This window comes from Pezoporus occidentalis, unplaced genomic scaffold (genome assembly GCF_034315485.1).
Source record: "Pezoporus occidentalis ecotype Australia unplaced genomic scaffold, CSIRO_AGI_Poc_V1 ctg89, whole genome shotgun sequence".
Classification (NCBI taxonomy): Eukaryota; Metazoa; Chordata; class Aves; order Psittaciformes; family Psittacidae; genus Pezoporus; species Pezoporus occidentalis.
Genome location: NW_026916253.1, coordinates 2,481,966 through 2,497,281, shown reverse-complemented (window position 1 = coordinate 2,497,281; position 15,316 = coordinate 2,481,966). Strand labels below are relative to the sequence as shown.

Here is a 15,316-nt window from a genome sequence, read left to right as displayed (position 1 = left end):
CTTCATAGAAATGGACCTTATTCCTTTAAAAGCTTAGCTTCCACTTCTCTATTTGTCATCATTTAATTAACCAGTTATCTGAATTGAATCACTCAAGAGACAGAACTCTCCCCCTCCTTTGCCCAGTCAAAGTATGCTAGGGTCTGAGATGTTTGGATTAAAAATACTGGGTTGATAGTGAGTAATGGTCCATATACGCTTTGTTACTGTTCTTTGTTGTATTTAAACATGGACTAATTTAAAGATTTCATTCTCTGTTTAAGTATGATTGTACAACAAAAACAGATTTAGATTTTATAATTTTACATTAATTTGGAAGGCTTCTTAATTTACAAAGTTCGTATGTTTCATTTTCATTGCTTTCAAGCTGAAGGAGTCATGAAACTGAATGACATTTGGGTAAGGCATCTATCCTTGAGTGGTAGAGATGAGACTCTTGCTTTGAGCATAGTATGTTCAGAATGTTGATTGTTTTGTAAAAGTTTTACAAGATTGCTTTGTGATTACTGTAAATATGTACAAAATGTCAGTGGCATGAGTTTTCTGGTAAGCATTATAGGCCTAATTTAAGTGAGAAGTACGTAGTCTAGAAATGCCAAGTAAATTTGGAACACATCAGCAAAGATGCTATCTTGAAGTAAATACCTGCAAAGCATACACACTTTTTTTTTTTGTGTACACTTTTAAAATAAGAGGAAAATACATGTAGCAACTTGTCTGTAAGGTGTCTGTTCATTTTTGTGGCCTCAGTTTCAAACTCTGTTTCGTCTTTGAGATTAATGATTAGGATTATCTTCATTAATGACTTGTACCAGCAATGAGTTCTATAGTTGTTAATGAAAAATTCAATTTGTCACAGAATCATAGAATAGTTAGGGTTGGAAAGGACCTTAAGATGATCAAGTTCCAACCCCCCTACCACGGGCAGGGACACCTCACACTAAACTATATCACCCAAGGCTCTGTCCAACCTGGCCTTGAACACCACCAGGCATGGAGCATTCACAACTTCCTTGGGCCACCCATTCCAGTGCCTCAGCACCCTTGCAGTAAAGGACTTGCTCCTTATATCCAATCTGAACTTCCTCTGTTTAAGTTTTAACCCATTACCCCTTGTCCTATCACTACAGTCCCTAATGAGGAGTCCCTCAAACTCCCATGAGTTTTCTACACTTTTGTGCCTGGCTGTTCCAAAACCATCCCAAAAGCTTTATAATTTTTGTAATTGTTACCATGCATTATATAAGTGGTGTCCCTGAATCTCCTGAGCAGAGATTAAATGAACTGCTTTGTATCTCTATGTACAACAGAAGTGAATCTTGCCTGGAGCACTGGTTAGAATGGAGGCCTTGGCTAGGTGAACAGTGACCAAGAGTAGTGTGTGAGCACTTTGAGTGGCACATAAAAAAGTAGGTTTTTCTTTCATATCTTGCTTAAGATTTAGGTCTTGGCAGCCTGGAGGTGGCCTTTATCTATCATGAGGTAGAACTACCTTAAAAAAGAGTGAAATTTGCAATAGTGTTGCAACAATGTTGGCAACTAGGAATTTTTCTGCTGTCTTTATAGACTAACTGCAAAACATGAGCCTGGGCTTCTTTTTATCGTTCTTTTTGGATGACAGAATCTGTTTCATATTGTCTATTTGCATACTGGGTTTATCTGCTCATAGGTGTTCTGTATCTGGGGAAAAAAATGTGCAGAGTGTGTAAAATACAGTTGATTATCACATGGTTATTAAAGTTTTGGGTTTCTCAGTTAGAAAATGGTGGAAGAATTTGCATATATTTACATAGGTGCATATGTATTGGCTACTTCTATTTGTCAGGCTGGCATCTTGGGAGCCCTTACTGTGAAGACGAGCTTTACACAGGGACATTTTGACCCTCTAAATATAGAAGTTTGTAAATATGGTGTGTAGTCTATGAAAATACAGAAAGTAAGAGAAGACTGGGAAGAACACTATATAGGAAAAAATGCTACTGTGTTACTTGTTTATTAAATAGGACTAAGTTATATTTTGCGAGAAAATATTGCAGATGACTTAAGAATTATTAGAAGTACTGAAAAATTATGCAGGGAAGAATGAACACAGCATTGCTTCATTTACAGAACCAGTACGATAGAACATGATAGATACAGAAAGATAATAAATAGTATAAAGAAAATGAATTGTGTTTGAATATGCTTCCCCTACAGTTAGACTAATCAGATATTCAGTGAAGTTGAATGGTCGCACTTTCAAAGCATTTACAAGAAATTTTAGTTTTTTTTCTTATATGTTTGTATTTAACCTCTGGAACTCATTGCTACAATATCTTGTAGAAAACAAATTTTTGTGAGATTTTCAAAAACAATAATGTAATTCTTGTGTATATATATGTATATAACATGTAGAGCTGTTCCAGATAGAATTAGAGATATGTTAGCTGTATGAAATGTCAGTGGTTCTAGTATTGAGGCAAACGCTGATAGGAGTTACAAAGAGCCTTCCCTTGTGCAAGTGGTATATGGTCTTTTCTGTGATGAGGTTTGGATTTCAGTGGCCTTTGAAGTGATTGTCCGAACCTGAATCTTGTATACAGCCCTGTTGTATAGTTGGTTAGTTATCTTTTTTTGTTATAGCCTGAGAGGTCTTTGTGGTTTGGTATTGAGGTGTTAAAACTGAGCGAAATTTGTATTACTTAAGGTAGTTTATTTTGCTTTACACAGCCTCTTCTACTAGAGAATTAGGAAAGTTCTGTATTAAGTGATATTTCAGCTGCAACAATGACATCTAGGGGCTGATTTATATTAATTTAACTTAGATATGTATCTCCATTTTTTTTTTAAGGTAGTTACTAGCAAGTTTACTAAATTATTACTGTTTGCTGAAACGCTGGAAATCTGAAGTGTGTATATTCAGAAAATAGCCATGTTATTTAAAAATTCTTATTTTTTGTGCTTTGTTTTATCTTGATCTGTCTTTTAGTTATTTTAGTACCACTAACACTGCAAATAGTGAATCTCTTACTGCTTTAGAGCTTGTATTTTTCCATGATACGTTATCAAATTGTGAGATTTTTTTCGCTCTCTGCTTGACGCATATTCTACGAATTAAAGGGAAATATCTTTGACTCTCTTCTCTTATATGGCTTATTGCATCTCCTAAAATCACATCTACTTTGTTTTGTACAGGAAATAAGACAAAAATAAGACAAAATCCCTATATTCAGTCCCCTGTTTCCGCCAGCTTTATGGGTGTGTAGATAAAGGCTTCACTCCAGATTTAAACCCCGTGATTCAGGGCCACCTCTAAGCTATACGTAAATCCAATTTTATGCATGCATGTAAGTGTATACGTAAAATGCCTAATTGCAATTTAGAGATGATTTAACAGCGTCTGTCCTATTATTTGTAAAATTACTTTCTTTCCCTTGAATCTTAGTTATTTGGCTGTAAGTCACTTATTTGGAATTGCTTTTTACAGAAAAAAAATTTCTATATTTCTTTCCCATCAGCTTCTTCACTGATGGTTACAACTTTTTCTCAGGAATAAGAGAATATAATTTTTCCGCAAAATTCCCCTCATGCCATTCTGTGGAATATGTGGTGCTGTTTTTAACATGCTGACATTTCATTGGTATTGAGAAGAAGAGACTTGAAAAGGAACCCTTGACTGTAAGAAATAGGGAAAGGCTCATCTTTTTCCTTAATAGTTCCTTAAAATTTTTGAGTCATATTTGTTGTTTTGGGAGAGTGTTGCTCAAGTCAGTAAGATTAAACCTTAAAGTTAAGTTTTGTAAAATGTAAAACTTAGAGGTGTATTTTCATAGGACCTGTCAGTCAGCTGTTAGGAGGCACTCAGTTTAAGAGAATGTGAGAAATCACCTGACATGAGATTGCTGATGATACACTAAGAGTAGAATTGAGGGTAAACCAACTTCCTTCATACCTTTTCTGGTAGGTATGTAAGAGAAAGAAACTACAACCAGGTGAGCTGAAAATAGTGAGACATTAAGGAAAGCTTCACCTTGGCTCAAATTAAGGTACTGAAATGTTCTCTACAATAACTAAAGGTGTGCTGATACAACTATGCCAACGGGAACATAGATAACGTGCAGACATTCTACTGGCACAGCAATTCTTTTTACAATTGCTGTATTTGCTGGTTTCATCTGTGAAGTAAGTGAAAGCTTATTTCTGGCTGTGATACTGGCAAAACATAGTTATAATGACATTCTGTGTTAAGTCTTACACAAAAATGTAAAAAGATTACATCCCTAACTCCTATTAGTATGTTAGTAGATTATTTTTATGGACTTGGTCCAAGTATCACAGTGGGCATATCTGCCTCTCAATGGAAGGTCTGCAGTGAGTGTAAAGCAGCTGAGGATAAATCTGAGTGGTAGCTGAATGTGAATGGGAGTGGAGGAAGGAAGAAACAGGAAAGAAAAATTTACAACATTCTCAGAAATAAGTAATGATTCTTAATGTCTATTTTAGCCTATATCAGTATAACACTGACATTTTATGATTCTGTTTTGCAAAGGAGTGGGTTTGCAGCAGTGACTGAAGGTAGTAGGATGCGTTATGACTTCAAATGTTTCAAACACCAGTTTTCTTCTGCCTTCGAAAAAACACATTTAAAAAATAGCTGAACCATGACATACTCATTCATATATTGAGGCAAAATATGGAATCAAGAGCACTGGATCCTCTGAAACCAGGGCACTTCAGGGAAAATTGTTAGGGGATGAGCTAGAATTTGTCGATTCTTTGGACTGGATTCTGCAGTGATCTAGGGTAGTGAAAGCCTCTGAGAGTCAATGGGATCTAGCTTTCTGGCTAGCCTGTCCCTTTACCAGTTTACTGTTCTCTACGGTTGTAGGAATGATATGCCCTCTGTTAGGTGACAACTGGACCTTACTGCCATCTTTTTCTTCTTTTTTTGTGAATGATAAATCAGTAGCTTTCATTCTTAAAAGGTGTTTCACCATTGTCTTCCAAAGACTCAGGGCTTCTCCTAGCCCTTGTAATATGCACTTTTCTGTGTCTTTATTAATGTAAAGATGGTGTGGTCTGTGTACTAAGGACTCATGTGTTTTAAATTAGTGAGAATCATGAGAGTTTGGGTTGTTTTTTACTGCTGAATTTGCCACGGGGAAACTCCACTTTGAATAAAGACAGATTTAACTCTACAGAAAACATCAAGGCAGTTCCTAGAGACTTGCCACATGATGTACTATATTTTAATGTCTATTATTATTTTCCCTTTTTATTACTTTGCATAGATAGTGCTATTTTTGCAAGTTCTTACTCCAAGCAGTGCTTTCTTAGATATGTAATTCAGTTAAAGGAGTGTAGAATGTGATTTGTTACTGGCAGTTGTAGCAAGGGGAATCTTATGCACAAAGACTCCTACAATGATGACAGCAAACTACCGCTCTTTTTCTTGTTACAGTTGGTGAAAATACATGTCCTTTGCATTCTTAAGAGAAATTAACTGTACGGGAAATGTTGCGTTATAGCAGATCCATTCTGATCACAGTTACATTTTCCCCCAGTGACTGTCCTTGGTGTGTGTTTTACGTATACAAGAGAATTCATTTGTGAATGGCAAGTTGCAGTAGAATTGGAATCAGACCCTACATCACATAAATCAGTATTTCACAAATAAAAGCAGATCTATTAAAAAGAATTTGACTCTCTGGGGTTCTAATACAGTCAATATTCCTGTAATTGATTTAATTGCATTTTTTTTTTTTTTTTAATACTTGTAGTTAAAAGGAATTACTTTTTCCTCCTTGTTAAATCTGTTATTGTAGACTAAAATGCACTCATTTCTGGTGCAAGAGAATTTCTGGCTTATGTACTACATGCTAGCTCCCAAAGGATAAAATAATACCAAAAATTTGTAAATCCAGCCATGTGTGACACTGTGGTATATACATATAACTTAATTTCAGTAGCCATTACTAATATAGGCCAGAATAAAGTTATTAAGGTTTCCTGCTCAGCGTGAGTAACTTTAATCAAAAAATAACAAGTGCTTTTGAGTACTTCTCATATCATTAAACCTGATTGTGTTCTTCAGCAAATGTTCTGGCTAGTCCTGGCAACTTCCCTTATGTTCCATAGATTGATCTCTTCCTGCAGACATTTTCTTACTTAAAGTTCAATCTGTTTTTTGCCAAATGGGATTATGTAGGGTTTTTTAAATCAAGCACATATGTGCTTGAGGTGGCTTTTAAGCAGTAGATTGAAGTTTTAGGGTGTGACATTTTTCAGAGAACTTTAGCATAGAAGGCACCTGAACCTAACCTTGATAAAGTTTGCAAAATTTATATAGCCTTTGACCTATTTGTGATGTGTATGATGGTGTAACACTTCTGTTATGCCCCCATAAAACCTTTAGGAGTACAAACATACAATTTCTGAGCATCCTTACATTACAAGCAGACAACACTGCGGCTATTTCATAGTACCCAATAAATATATTTTCCACTTTTCATCATTAAAATATTTATTTGGCCTCCAAAACCTTAAATAAGAAAATCTATGCAACTTTCCTGTCTGTGCTACAGAACTTGTGCACTTGTTCCCTCAAAATATGTATTAAAATCATAACAGGAACTGGAGTTCTCCATCCTACTGTGATTTTCGCCTGAAAGTCTAAAAAAGCAGCAAGCAAACAAACAAAACCCTGTAAATTTTAAATTCCCTTTTCAAATTTTCTGAGTCAAATTCTTGTTCATGAGTTTGTGTAAAATTAGGAGCTCATAGTTTGGCTCACTTTATGAATATTCCTTGACACTGAAAGATTATTTTCTGTAACCCTTAGCGCAGTGTGTGCATGCAGGTCTCCAGGTGCCTGTGTTCACTTCCATGAACATAGGGAAGTAAAATTGTGTTTTCACTGCAGATATACATGTGGAATCTGCATACAGTGAGCATTGAACTGCATGAAAACAAAGGAGTCTCTTCATTTTTAGTTATTGAATCTTGTTACTGTTTATATATTAGACCAAAATGAACCATCACACTTTTCTGTAGTGACCTTGAGGTGGCAGCAGCATTACATTCAATTCTGCCAGACACAAAGTCCATTAAAGGGGAAAGTAAAATTTGCAATAAATCAAAATAATACTGATTGTTATAATTTTATTACCAGAGCATTAAGTCAATAAAACTTATCTGAAATGTCATTTGCATTGTATACAATTTTTACTAGTTATCAAGTATGTTTTAAAAGCATGTTTAAAGCAACCAAATGAAGAAATCAGTGATAAATTGTTGGAAAGCTGGGACTTGTCTAATGATGTAGTAAAACTAAAGTCTGTTTTGATCTCTGGTATTGTAAAAGACTGTTTCTGAAAGCATTTGTTCGTCCAGTAACATCTTGGGTCTTGACTAACTGATGTCTGATTAAATATTTTCCTGCAAGTTGTCAGGTCCTTTTTCATTAATGATTTTATGTAGGAAGGTCATCTAATTATATGACACCCTTTCAGTGAAGGAGAATGTGTTTGTTTCTTTTAATAATGAGGAATAATGAAACTTATTTATGTTGGAAGTCAGAGAAATTTATTGGAGAATTACAACATGAGAAACACGAAAATTAAAAAAAACCTTTTAATAGCATATTCATTACCAAGAAGCTCACAGGTAATGAAATAGTTGTATGAAAGCCAGTATATTGGGTGATATAATACTGCTCATGTCAGTTTTCAGGTTATGGTTGTTGGGCATTTCTATGTTGTCAATTACTATTAGGTTACAAAATTATTATTAGCTAATTAGTCAAAATAGGAGACACTAGAAGAAAAGGTTAAAAGCATTTGTTTTTTACAAACTTTGAATCAGCTTCTGGCTGGGAAGCTGGTTGGTGTGTAGTAATACACAATGATCCTGGGGCGTGGGTTTTGTTGCCGCTGTTCTGCAAGACTAGCGCAAGTTTGGTCTGGAAGTCAAACGAGGTATCTGTTACTCAATTTAGTGATGTTGGAAAAACAACATTCAAAACTAGTTATCATAACTAATGCAGTAAAATAATGTTACCGATGTGTTTATGTAACAGTTAAAAATGGATTTGAAGGAAACCCTTTGACTGCTGCTAAAGGAGTCCCAATTACTGACTAAAGGTAGCTTATGTAATAGTTGAAATAATGCAGTGATAATTTAACAAAAAATAAGGTTATGTGTTGATAATTTAAGCTTGTCATTTATTCAATATTTAGGGGTTTATGTTTATTCTAAGACAGAACATTTAGACCAGTTTACCCTTATATTCACATTTCACTTGTTTTATTTGTTGACCAGTTGTTCCTTGACAACTTTTTCAATACCTCATGAAATACAAATATTAAATATAAACTAGTATAGCAACGTCGAAACAAAAATATAAATATATGTTGAATTATAGTTCCAGAATGATGTGTTAGTAGATTTAAAAAGCAGATGGAGAATTACAAACCAGAAGCCAAACAGAGATTGCAACACATGAATACCATTTGGGCTGTGCCAGTGGTTATCACAGCCAATACAAATAGTATTACTTCACTAAGACATAGAGTTGGTCTTTTACTTCTTCTGATTAGTACTTTATTTTTTTCTTTGTCACACTCTGATGGTTTTTAAGCTGACTTCTATGATTTTACAGTGTCCAAAGTTATGGATGAGGCAGAATAACCGAAGAAACAGTATTCCTGTGAGGAATGTAATTCACTGTGAGTCTCTTTCTTCTTTCTTTCTGATTTTAACCTTATGGCTCTTTATCATCAAAATGTATTTATCTCAGAAATAAAAGTAAAGCAACACTGTATATGAGCTGAACATAGTTAACTTGGAAAGTAGCGAGTAATTTTTTTTTAAGACATATGTATAGAAATGAGGTTTAGAGGATACCCTTAATTTCTGTAGATCAAGACCCTTGATTGTCAGGATCTCAAAAGCTGAGATTTGCTTTTGTTTCTCTTTAGAGAACCATAAGCACACATTTTGTTGGAGAAATAGAAAAATTGCAATTGTCACAGTGGGGGCTCTTTGTAAGGATACAAAATTCAAATAAACAGGTTGCCCTCGACTTCAGTGGGAGAAGAATCTACTATAGATGTTGCAGAATATTCCAGAGCCTTTGACCTGGAGTCAGTCTTTTAGAATTTATTCAAGTGTTAGTTTAGCATTTGTCAAATGCTCAGGCATTAATGTTAGCAAGACTTCAAGACCTTGTTGTCCTGAAATCAAAATGCTGTCTTAAAAGTAACCTTGCTATGCTGAAATGGAAGGTACCTGATGTGATCTGTCTCTTTTGGTTAAGCTGTGCAGTATATGATAAAAGGTATTTTATTATTTTGTGCAGTAATTTGTATAGCAAGGATTATATTGCAGACTGTTCAGTTAGCAATACTACTGTTCGGTTAAATCACATTACCTTGGACATTAAAACAATCATTCTAAAACATGATTTATAATGATTTGAACATGTTTGTAAAAAATAGATGACTGTTGTACATTTACAGTTGACACGGAGGTCCCTAATGCCAAGCAAGCATTCTTGACCTTGATGGGTAGTTGCAATTCCATTTAAATCAATTGCCAATACAAGTCAAATGAAGTTCTTATGGCTGTCTAGTGTGCACTTCCCTGTTCTTCTGACATTATTGGTCTACTCCAAGTCATTCTTCAATCTTTTAACAGCTGAAAGGGACCTGCATTCTGCAGCTTTATGAGAAAGCAGCACTAAGTTGTACTTCTCTGTATTTTGAAAGCTTCCACTCTTTGACTGACTTTATTTCCAAATTAACTAAGCAAATCCCATCTTTTCCTACATAAAATAGAGTACTTGGTCTCTTGCTGGCAAAGCCAGGCTTTTCCCTACTGCAGAGAATACAGAATGCATTTTGTGCACCTACAATCTTACTGGTCATTCATTTAATTTGATAGAAAATAAACTGATCTTTCAACTCTGAAAACTGAAGATCTTTGTTAGTTTAGCTTTATTAAAAACTTTCTTTATGTTAAATGTGACATATTCTAAACATAATTTACGTTAACAAAGATGGTGAATACAATTTTTGGGGTGTTTTTTTGGGGTGGAAGAGAAAGGGACACCAATTCAGAAAAATAACTTGGAAATTTATCCTGTGTTTGTGCATGTCTGGATGTTTATTTGTACAAAAGATATTGCTAAAACTGGAGATGAATATATGAAAAGAGACAAGAAGTTTAGTCAACAGTCTTGGTAAAATTTTAAGGTTACTTATGAATGTGTTAATCTCTTTGCTCAAATAAGAAAATCCTTAGGTATATAGAACTTTCTAAAATACCTGGGGTTTGTGTGATTAACTTACTGGTAATATTTTACTCTTAATATTTTTACTCTTCTAAATGAATTTAAGTGTCTCCTTTTTGACTAGTGGGAACATTAAAAGGTCAGATCATAGCACAGTTTATGAGACTCACAAACCCTGAGTACAGACACTTTTTTAAAGACAGATAATACAAACTACAGCTAATCTCCAGATCTCTTTCATAAACTAGTCCAAGCTTTCAGAAGATCCTGTATGAATGAATATAGTAGGAAAACTTAGTCTGACTGATATGTTCACCTTAAATATACACAACTAATAAGAATTGTAATGCTAAAAGTGATTCTGGTTGCTAGTGTTCACAGGTTGCTGCAATTAATGCAAAACTAATCACCAGTCCTCCATGGAGAAATGCAAATTGCAAGTTGTTAGAGGGCCTGTTCTGTTCAATAGGATTGGTATTGCAGCTAATCCACTTAGCAGTATCTCATGTTTCTCTGTTGAGATGTTGTTTTAGGAAGTAATGAAATATTCCTTTCTAGAGATTCTATGGACTTCTTTAGTTTCAGCATTTTGACTCTTTTGTTTTTACTAAATATGTAAGAATGTCTGTCTTTCTTTCTTTCCCATTCCCACTGGCTGAGATCAAAGTAAGTGGCCCTATTTTTTTTAGTTTTCCTAAGCCCCTGGAAACTGCATTAGATGAAGCCATAGCTACAGAATTGATCTTCTTGATGTATAGAAAATGTTACATATACTGTTCTCGTCTCTGCAGTTGAAATTCAAAGATTCTGCTGTGTCTAATATTTGGCCTGTCTGCTGGTGGGCAAGAATAGCTGCACAAACTTGCATTTGGTTACCCATTTTCACGAAACAAACCTTTGTGCTTTGTGTTTTAATTCTTTAATTTAAAAGTAGTCATAAACAACACTGTCATGTTAAACGATCTTTTACTCCTTCTGACAGTATATATGCTTACCAGCAGTTGGTAGGAGGAAATGCATCAGCTGTGAGTTCTCCTGTCCTCAATAAAGATACTTGTCCCTAAACCTGGGTGTTCTATACTGTGACTTAATCTGAAGAGCAGCTGTGCTGAACAGATGTAGCCTGTGTCCTCACAATGTTTGTAGGATCACAAGAAGACACATTTGAAGGAAGGCACTGGGTTGCATTTACCTCCCATTGAAACACATGACAAAATCATAAAATTCAGGTTTTAGTGTAGAAAACAAAAACATTGGAACACTAATTTTCAAGGGTTCGAGCTAGATGATCTTTAGGGTTCTTTCCAAAACCCTGACCATTCTATGATCTTACAAACCCAATGTCGTGGTTTAAGCCCAATAAATAAGAACCATGCAGTCTTCTCCCTCCCCTGCTCTTTCTTCCCCCTGCTCCTGGAGGGATGGGGAGGAGAATTGAAAGAATGTAACTCCCATGGGTTGAGATAAGAACAGTCCAGTAACTGAGGTATAACACAAAACCACTACTGCTGCCACCAATAATAATAATGATAAAGGAAATAACAAAGGAAGAGAATACAATACCACCCGCTGACCGATACCTAGCCCTACCCAGCAGGGCACTAGCCCTTCTGAGTAATTCTCAGTTTACATCCTGGACATGACGTGCTGTGGTATGGAATACCTCTTTGGTCAGTTTGGGTCAGGTGTCCTGTCTCTGCTTCCTCCCGGCTTCCCCTCCTCACTGGCAGAGCATGAGACTCAGAAAGTCCTTGGTCAGAGTAAACATTCTGACCAGTAACTAAAACCATCGGTGTTATCAGCGCTGTTCCCAGGCTGAAAGTCAAAAACACAGCACTGCCCCAGCTACTAAGAAGGAGAAAAAATGACTGCTACTGCTGAACCCAGGACACCCGATTTTGATGATAGCACCAGAATCATTACTTTTATTTAATTATGGAGGGGTAATTCCTCTCAGAACAAGTTCTGTATGTGTTATAAGTAAATTTTGTAAATAAAAATACAATGTTATTAAAATTGAATGTTTGCCAAATGTTTTCTCCAGAATTAGATACGTGTTGGTCATTTGTTTTTTGCCATTTTGTTTTGTTGCCAGTTGGAAGCCGAAGAGCCAAAATGTAAAGGTTATGAAGTCTCCTGTTTTCTGTATTCCATTGAATGTTTGACCTTTTATTGTAGAATGTAGTCTTTTCATGCAGTGAAGATTTAGAACCAGATATGCAACCAAACAAGAGCAACTTCCAGAAAATAAGATAATTTTGGTTTGTGCAGCCTTTTACTTTGACATGAAAGTCATTCCTAAAAAAAAAAAAAAAAAAAACAAAAAACCATCTGCTACTTTATTGTCTGATATCAGCAGCAGAATAATGTCCGATTTTAATATCATACTGCTTGACTATGTATGGCACTAATTTGTTCTGTGACATCAATGAATCAAAGTAGAGTTCCTGATAGAAGAACATCAAAAGGAAATTAATCTCTCTGTGATAGTATTAATAATTTCAGAATGGATGTGTTTTGCTCAATTATTGTAAGCGTTGAAAGCTGTGTTTTGGTGGACTGTTAGATCAATATCACAACTGCTACACAAGTGGAGTGTGTAGGAACAAGACTACTGCTCTTCAGTAGCCAGTCAGGAGTGTCAAGAAGTTTAGTCAACATTCTTAGGAAAATTTTATGGTTATTTAAGGAAAGGAGACATGGAAGTGTGAAATTGGTGGGAGAGGGGAGAAACTGGAAAAAAAAAAGGCAACTTTTCAATATGTTGGAGAAGATGGTGGGTCTGTCATTAAAGGTAACATCAGTGGAGTTTGTAACAGGAATTTACTGTGTGATACTGGAAGAAATTTAGTGCTAATGGAGGCTAATTAATAATAACTTTCAGGTATACTAAATGCATCTCAGGCAAAGATACATGTAGAAGTATGGCATGCTGGAGGTGTCATAATGTGTATTCAGCATATATATCTTGGAAATACTGTGTTTATTTAAAAGTATTGTATTATTTTCCTTTATTATTTTGTTTGGTATATAACTTGTTGGATGCATATAATCTAAATATTTAGTTATTAGGCAGCATGTTTCTTTATGTACCCCTCCCAAATACCCATACAGTTTCATTCAGATCTTTCTCTACAAATAGATATACATGTTTTGACACAGTACATGAAATTTGGGCATTTTTATATGTAGATCCTTCCAAGTGCTTACACAATTCAGGAGTAGAAGAAAGGGTTACTATGGTAAAGCATGATTTTTGTAGCTACAGAGCATGACACCCACAGACAGACAAGGACTATATTTAGGATTCCAGTTGTGTACAGAGAATAGAACTAAATAAGCACAGAGGCCCAGATGTGAACTAAATATTGGCAGTATGGATGTGTGATCAAAATATCCAGGTATATCAGAGACTGACTAAAGAACTTAAAGTCAGTAAGAATCCAGGTAAGGATAAGATTTCAAGTAAATCTACTATTCCTTTCTTATGTTTATCACTTTCAGCTTTCCCACATTTTCTTCACCCCTCAGCTGGCAGTCAGTAGTGTTTTTCAGCCTGGGAGTATGGTGGGTTGACCTTGTCCTGCCACCAGCCGCACATCCAGCTGCTCTCTTATCTCCCTTCTCCATGATGAAAAAGCTCATGGGTCAAGATAAAAACTTGAGATCAGTTACCAGCATGGGCAAATCAGACTTGACTTTGACCAGACAGACTGGGGGGAAAAATAATTTAATTTATTGACATATAAAATAGATTTAGATGGTGAGAGACAAAGATGACAATCAAAACAACAGCTTCCTGTGCTTCCCTCCTCTTTTTCCCAGGCTCAATTTTACTCCTTCCTTCACGATTCTGCTACCCACCCCTGCCCCAATCAGTGCAGGGGTTTGGGGATGGCTGCTTGTGGTCAGTCTATAACAGTTCCTCTCTGCTGCGCTTTCCTCCTCACACTTTTCTCTTGCTTCAGTGGGAGTCTTTTCCAGGGCAGTAGTTCCTTTAGGAAATACCTGCTTCTGTGGCATGGGGCCCTCCACAGACTACAGTTTGGCCATGGTTTCTCCATGGGCTGCAGGGAAGCCCTGTGTCTGGAATACCTGCTCTAGACCCTGGAGCACCTCCTCCAGCCATCATCCCTCTGCCCTCGATCCTTGCAAGGCTTTTCCTCACATTTCTCCTCCCTCTTCCCTTCACCACCAGGCGCGATTCACCCTTTCTGACGGCTCAGCTGTTCCTTGCTCTGGGTGGATGCAGAAGCAGCCTGTCCACCAGGTGGCAGCCCTGACACCACCTCAACAGGGACCGCGTTCAGCCGCCCGCAGTAAAACCTCTATAGCGACACCCAGAGTCTACTAATTAGCTTTGTACTAATCGTCGCTTAATTTCTTTACTCATACAAGACTACCACTGATTAATGAGTTTGGTTTTTTTTGGTCTAGGAAGATGCAACGACTGCTTTTTAAGATTCCATAGAATTCCTAACAAGGCTGACATACTTCCTTCTAGATCAGCACTGTGAGTGTGAGGCCTTTTTTCTGCATTGGCTAAGGTAACATCAGATACTTTTACAACCTCTATCTGTCTGATCTACTGTAAGTAGATCTTATTACATCAGATGAGTAAGTAGACAGTATGGTGAGAAGGCTTCCACAGAATGTCAGCAGAAACCTTGGGAAGATCAATGCACATCTAACCAGCATCTCTGTTCTACTCTGTTCTTCACCACCTCCTTTGCTTTGCCTTCTGCCCAAGCTAGTATTTTCAAAGGCAAGCCAACCTGAAAGGTGTCTGACTGTGACATTTGAAGGAACTGCTTCCCAGCAGTCACAGATTTGCAATACCCCATTTTGACCACCGCAGATGTGCTGTCTGTATTGTCTATGCCTGTTTCAAGGATAACAAAAGAAGTGGTGACAGGAAAACTGCGAGGTAATCCTCTTGTAAGCGGTGGACAAGAGCTTGTTCCTAGTTGCTATCATGGAAATTAAAGGAAACCATCGCAGTTTTTCTGGTACATACCATGTTATAGAAAAGTTTGTCTCTGTGGT

The 15,316-nt window shown here is 36.4% G+C and overlaps 1 long non-coding RNA gene across 1 annotated transcript in view; it reads left to right on the top strand.

Annotated features, from left to right (window-relative positions):
• Window positions 1-15,316, top strand: part of LOC134156630 (uncharacterized) — a 39,155-nt gene that overhangs the window by 2,322 nt on the left and 21,517 nt on the right. Inside the window, exon 2 of the long non-coding RNA XR_009961983.1 lies at window positions 8,639-8,705. This is a non-coding gene — a long non-coding RNA (uncharacterized LOC134156630). The remainder of the gene's footprint in view (window positions 1-8,638; window positions 8,706-15,316) is intronic.